The following is a 6,095-nucleotide window of genomic DNA, read 5'->3' on the forward strand; positions in this document are numbered from 1 at the left end:
ATTCCTGTACCATGCAGTTAGACCTCTGATGGTTGCAACTGTACTGAATATATACACAACTTTTCTTGTCCCTTCATTTTCCACTAAACATTATAATCTAACAACTAGTTTGCAACATTCACATTGCACTTGGTATTTTAATCTAGAACTGATTTTAAGTATACAGGAAGATGTGCATAGGCTTTAATCTATGCCAAAAAGTATGTATGCCATCTTATATCAGGAACTTGAGCAACCAGGAATCTATCCCTTGAGGATACTGAAGGGCAACTGTTTACATTTTGCTAAATATGTATTACCATTTGTGCTAAAATAGAAGAATAAGTTTATTTGCTTGCTTTGCATAGAAATATCTAAATATACTTAAGAAACTGATTGTACAATTTGCACATGAAGAGGAGTCTCAGAGAGGTTAGTTATCCCTCCAGAGCAGCACAACTGGGTTAAATGGATTAACCACTTAACCCTTGGGTTAACTATTAACCTTGGGTTCACACCGCAGGTTTTGGACTTCCAGGAACATATCACCAGGTGTGGTTGACAAAACCTTGAACATCTGGCTTTTAATATCTCTACTGTTAGTCTGTAGCATGTTGGGCAAGTGTTGGGCAAGGATGAAAAATGGAGTTTTGGGGAACAAAGAAATCATTACTATTCCCCAAAGGCTGGTCAAGACAGTCTGGGCAAAAACAGCTATGACCAAGTCCTGTGAAAGTTCCAATGTCCTGGAACCCTGTAATCCATCTTTTCTGTCTGTTCTCTAGCCTGTTTTCTTCATCTTCTCCCTTGTTCAGGCCAGGGTCAGGCACACAGTGAGCCTGAAGGTGCTTACAGGCTGCTCTCAGTTCCTTCGCATCTACAGTGTGCATAGCACTGGCTTGTTCAGCCACGCACACTGAGAACAACACGGAGGACCATGGGCTACAGCAGAGCCTCACCCTGCTCTTCCTCTGATGAGCTCAGATTCCTGCAGCAGGTTTTTCTTGACTCTCTTCCAGGGCAGTGACTGTTGATGGACTACTGTCAAAAGGGAAATGGTACAGTTGAGGTATTGTTCCCCAAATCCCTGTATCTTCACATCCCTGACATTGAGCTCATGCTTCATGATGGTGGGTTGTGGACCTGATCATAGGACTTGCATTCTCTTGAAAATTGGTCACGAAGAGATAGAGCAGAGTCCCGTGTTTTGATTCTGAAGGGGAGGTATCTCCTGAGTCCTTGCTTGTGTCTATCTGCACATTATCAGGCCTCAGGTTTGGGGATGAAGGATACCCATTCTAGGGGTCCTTTCTGATTTCTCTCTGAGGAGAAGACATGCAAACACATCTAGTTGTAGCTCAATTTTGGGTAGAAGAGCTAAGCCAAGGTCTCCTCAGACTTGAGGCTTAACCTTTGTTCACTCTGGTTTGTCCAGTCCGGGTTAGGAGAGCTTTAGGAGAGTGTAGTGATTACTCTGGCTTAAATTGTGTTCCCCAAGAAGCAAATGCTGAAGTCCTATCGCCAGAATCCCAGAACATGACTGTAATTAGAAGGTCTTTAAAGAGATAATTTAGTTAAGTGTTATGATTTGGATGTAAGGTATCCTTCAAAAGCTCATGTGTGAGACAATATAAGAAGGCTTACAGCTGAAAGGATTGGGTTATGAAAACCTTAACCCAATCAGTGAATTAATCCCCTGATAGGGATTAACTGAGTGGTCACTGGAGGTCGGTATTGTGTGACTGGAAAAGGTGGGACATTGGGGGCCTGAGTTTGGGGTTTATATTTTGTTCTTGTTGAGCAGAGTTCTCTCTCTCTCTGCTTCCTGATGATCATGTGGCACTGCTTCCCTCTGCTACACTCTTCTGCCTTGTGTTTAGCCTCACCTGAACCCTAATAAATGGAGTCAATCACCTATGAACTGAGACCTCTGAAACTGTGAGGCCCCAAATAAACATTTCCTCCTTAGAATTGTTCTCGTCAGGCCTTTTGGTCGTAGCAATGAAAAAAGGTGACTAAAACATTAAGTGAGATCATGAAGAGGGTCCTAAACCAATCTCAAGAGTCCCCCTTTAACCCACTTGAATCAAATGTATGAAATATGATATGTCAAGAGCTTTGTAATGTTTTGAACAACCAATTAAAAAAAGGAAAAAACAAGAGCTTTGTAATGTTTTGAACAACTAGTTAAAAAAAGGAAAAAACAAGAGCTTTGTAATGTTTTGAACAACTAGTTAAAAAAAAAAAAAGAAAACTTAAAAAAAAAAAAGAAGAGGAGGTTAAGACATAGACTCACACCCATGGAAGACCATGTGAGGACACAGTAGGAGAGGGTGGCCATAGGCAAGGAGGAGGTCACAGAAGAAAACAACCCTGCCAAGACCTCAATCATGAGTATCTAGCATCACAATTATGAGAAAAAGCATTTCTATTGTTTAAATAAAAAGGAGAAAGAAAAGGAGGATAAGAAGAGAAAAGGAAAAGAAAGGAAAGGAACAAAACTGGTTGTATTATTTGTTTTCAAGGGGAAATGCGGGATAGTTAATAGAAAGGTCTGGAAAAGATACCTGCATTTTCTATAAGCATTTTGGATTTGGTGACGGCACAATTTCTGCATTCAAATGACATAATGTATGTCAAGTGTATTATAATTTCCTTTTGGAAAGATTTTCATAAACTTTGTGTCATGTACTCATTAATTTAATAAAGATTTATGGAGTGCTATTCCATATAAGACATTATTCCAGTGTTGGGTGATGGTCCATGATATCTAAGTACTTCCAATGTACCAAACCCTATTCAAAGTGTTCTGTTTATATAATTCATTTAAACTGTGCAAGAACTCTGTGGACATGTACTATTATTACCATCCCCTTAACTGAAAATTCGGTCCTTGTCCCCAATACCAATTAATGTCAATTTGATAATGAAGACACAGTTTTGAGAAAAAGGAAAAAGTTGGGTTTTTTTTGCTTTGCTAGCAAAGGAGAAACACAGGGGACTCCTGTCCCAGAGGCTGTGATTCTCTCTGTCAGGAGGAACAGGGGGATTTAAAAGTAGCTCTTCAAGGGCTACATTCCAAGTGTGCCCTGACAGGGGGTCCAGGGGGCTTTGATGGTGTGTTAGGATTCACTTCTTAATTTGTCACTTCCTAGATCCTCTGGCAGACATCTCCTTCCATTATTCTTCGATTTTTGCACAGATAACTCAGGGTAATCTTGTTTCCTGCCCCCAGGTTAGGGAGGGAGAGAGGGAGAAAATGAAAAATACAAAAAATGTCCCTTTAAAAAAAAATCAGCCTCAGAACTATATTCAAAAGGTAATGTGGACCACTATTATATCCCCACTAAGCACAGGTGGAAACTGACCTACCAAAGCCAACAGGTTGTAAGTAACTGAACTGGGCTTTAAAGCCAGGTCATGTCTCTAGGCTCTGTGCTCTTGGATAGCATCAGGACAGGCTACACAATTTGTGGAGCCCAATGACAAATGAAAGCCTGGAGACACTTGTTCAAAAATTATTAGGAAATTCAAGATGGCAAGAGCAGAGCATTAAGCCCAGTGTGGAACCCTTCTAAGCACATGGACCTGGGCAACTAAAAAGGTCACACACCCAGGAAGCCAGCCTGGTCAACATTCGATGGCCTTTTCAAGGTGTAGGTGTGGAAAGGGGTGACGCCTTTCCTCATTCATCATAAGGATCACATGAGAGAAAAGCATAACACATTTTAAATCAAAGTTGTACATGTACAGAGCCTTCAGAAACAAAGACCAAAGACTAAAGGAAAACTACCTTTGTTTGTGCTCAGGTTTGATGGAGAATGGGCAGCTGGGTATAAATGTTTGGACAAAACACTATGATCCAGGGATGCCCAGCAAGACCAGTTTATTTAGATTATTCTTAGCCTCTCTGTGTAGCCTTCCTTTCTCTGGGACATGGGGCAGGTTCTCTCCAGAATGAGGGTCTTTGAAGGAGTAGAGACAGAGTGAACTTTCTATGCTTGGTTTGGGGTGAAGGGTTCTAGTGTCTATTACCCACCTTGGGGAAGAGGAATTCTGGTTTCTGTGACTCAATTTGGGAGGGAAAGGGTGTGGAAGGTCAGAGGTTTTGCTTCAGGGGTAGTCCAGTCTGCTCCAGGAGACTCAGCACCCCAGTGCACCATGCTTTGCGCTACCATTTTCTGAACTCCAGCAAAGGCAGCAAGACACTCAAATTGGAGAAGGCAGGCAGGTACATAAAAAAGCAAATAAATGAACCAAGCAGAAAATGCCAGTGTGATATGACACTGAATGTCAGAAGCCCTGAAAATTCCTGCAGCAAAAACATCTGTTTGACTTTGTTCAACCCAAAGGTTTTCTAGGTTATTTGATCCTAGAATCTTTAATTAATTTTTTTTTTCATTACATACTCTCACCACCCTATGGATAAAGTTCTGACCAACTCATTTTGGGCAACTCTGATCTGAGTGAATTTCCTTATTCTATAGATGAGGGAGTAAAGCCCAGAGAGAAAGAGAGAAAGAGGAGTTTGGTCAATGTCACAGTGGCTGGTTGTCCCCTAGACCCCTGTTCTCTAGTTCTCTAGTATGCCCAGAGCAACCAAAGCACTGCCATCTGCACTGACATCATTCAACACTCAGAGGGACTTCATAAAGAAGCAGCAGTGTTCAGCTGTGTTTTTAGGTGGCGCAGGCTTTATTTCTCAGTTTTCATTCATTGCAGAATATTCCTTTCATCATCTAGTAAGACTCTTTCCTTTTAAAGCCTCTTTGTTTTTCTCTACCTTCTTCTTCTTGTTGTTTTCAATTCCAGGCCACACGTGTACCCAGTGTTTATGTAAGTAAGTCTATGTTACACTGATACCATCTTAAGAACTAAAGGATTTGCTTCCAAAATAATAGGTTCCATTAAACAATGAATGTGTCTGTGAAGGAAGGAGTTCAATCTTTGCATCTAAAGGTTGTGTCTTTTTCTCATCGTGTGTGTATGTGTGTGTGTGTGTGTGTGTGTGTGTGTGTGTGTATCTTGAGGTAGAGAGCAGAAACACAGCAAGTGTTCAGAGGACACTAAATTCAGTCACTAGTAGAAAGATGCACATAGAAATTGTGCCACAGGCTCTTTAGGTTGTTGAGATAGTGACATTTTTAAAAACATTGGTCTTATCTCAAGTTTTGCCATAGGTAAGGAGCCTTCAGAATAAATTCTTCACAGCCCTTTGCTTCTGCTAAAGGGTGGATTTTGGACTTTTTGTTTAATAGGGACTTAGAAGTTGCTTTTGCCAAGTGTACCGACTCTTCCCTTGGTCCTGCAGATATTCAACGGTTAACTAAAACCAAGATTAAAAACTTGGCATCTCCGTCTCCATTTTGTATCTGCCTCCTTTACTATCTTGAACTTTGAGTTCCATTCCTGCTCAGCTTGGTATGTGGACATGTTGATCATTGAACGAGGGTTCATCTAGAGCTAGTAATTCACTCCCCTGAATTTCATGCCTGAAGACACCTAGATGAAAGTAGCTAGGAAATTTTCCAAATTTGCAGGGGCATCATAATCAATAGATTGTCAGCTGCCAGCTTTTATAGCATTGTGTTCCAGACCATGGTAACAAGCACCTAGAAATCTCCAGTTATTGTCCCAAACCTGCCCTAACTCCATCTTGTCTTTCTGACTTGTCTTTTTCTCTGAGTCTTTCTCTTCTGCTGTCACCTTGGATTCCAGGAACAACAGAGATTATTGACAAACATCCTGTGACAAGGGATAAAAATACTCCCAGGCAGCAGCAACTTTCTTATCATACAAAACTGTCCATATAGGGCTGGGGATATAGCTCAGTTGGTAGAGTGCTTGCCTTGCATGCACAAGGTCCTGGGTTCAATCCCCAGCATCACCAAAAGAAAAAAGAGAAAAGTCTGCATATTACCATCCTGAGATAATAACCTGACTACAGTCTGATCAAGGCTGCTTGAATATATATATTTCTTGCCTCTCCTTTTTTAATTTCCTCTATTTAACCACAAAGGTCATGTTAGTTCCCCAAAGATACATCTGAAGACCGCTTGGTCTCCCTATCTTCTCAATATAGCTATACCAAAATAATTTCTTTCTTCCTTCACCAT

At 41.0% G+C, this 6,095-nt stretch overlaps 1 non-coding gene across 1 annotated transcript; it reads left to right on the top strand.

Annotated features, from left to right (window-relative positions):
- The first annotated feature begins 5,796 nt into the window (after positions 1 to 5,796).
- On the top strand, positions 5,797 to 5,869 carry Trnaa-ugc (transfer RNA alanine (anticodon UGC)). Its single transcript has one exon. It is a non-coding gene; the product is annotated as a tRNA-Ala (tRNA).
- Positions 5,870 to 6,095: the final 226 nt, after the last annotated feature.

Source organism: Urocitellus parryii, chromosome 9, assembly GCF_045843805.1.
Source record: "Urocitellus parryii isolate mUroPar1 chromosome 9, mUroPar1.hap1, whole genome shotgun sequence".
Taxonomy (NCBI): domain Eukaryota; kingdom Metazoa; phylum Chordata; class Mammalia; order Rodentia; family Sciuridae; genus Urocitellus; species Urocitellus parryii.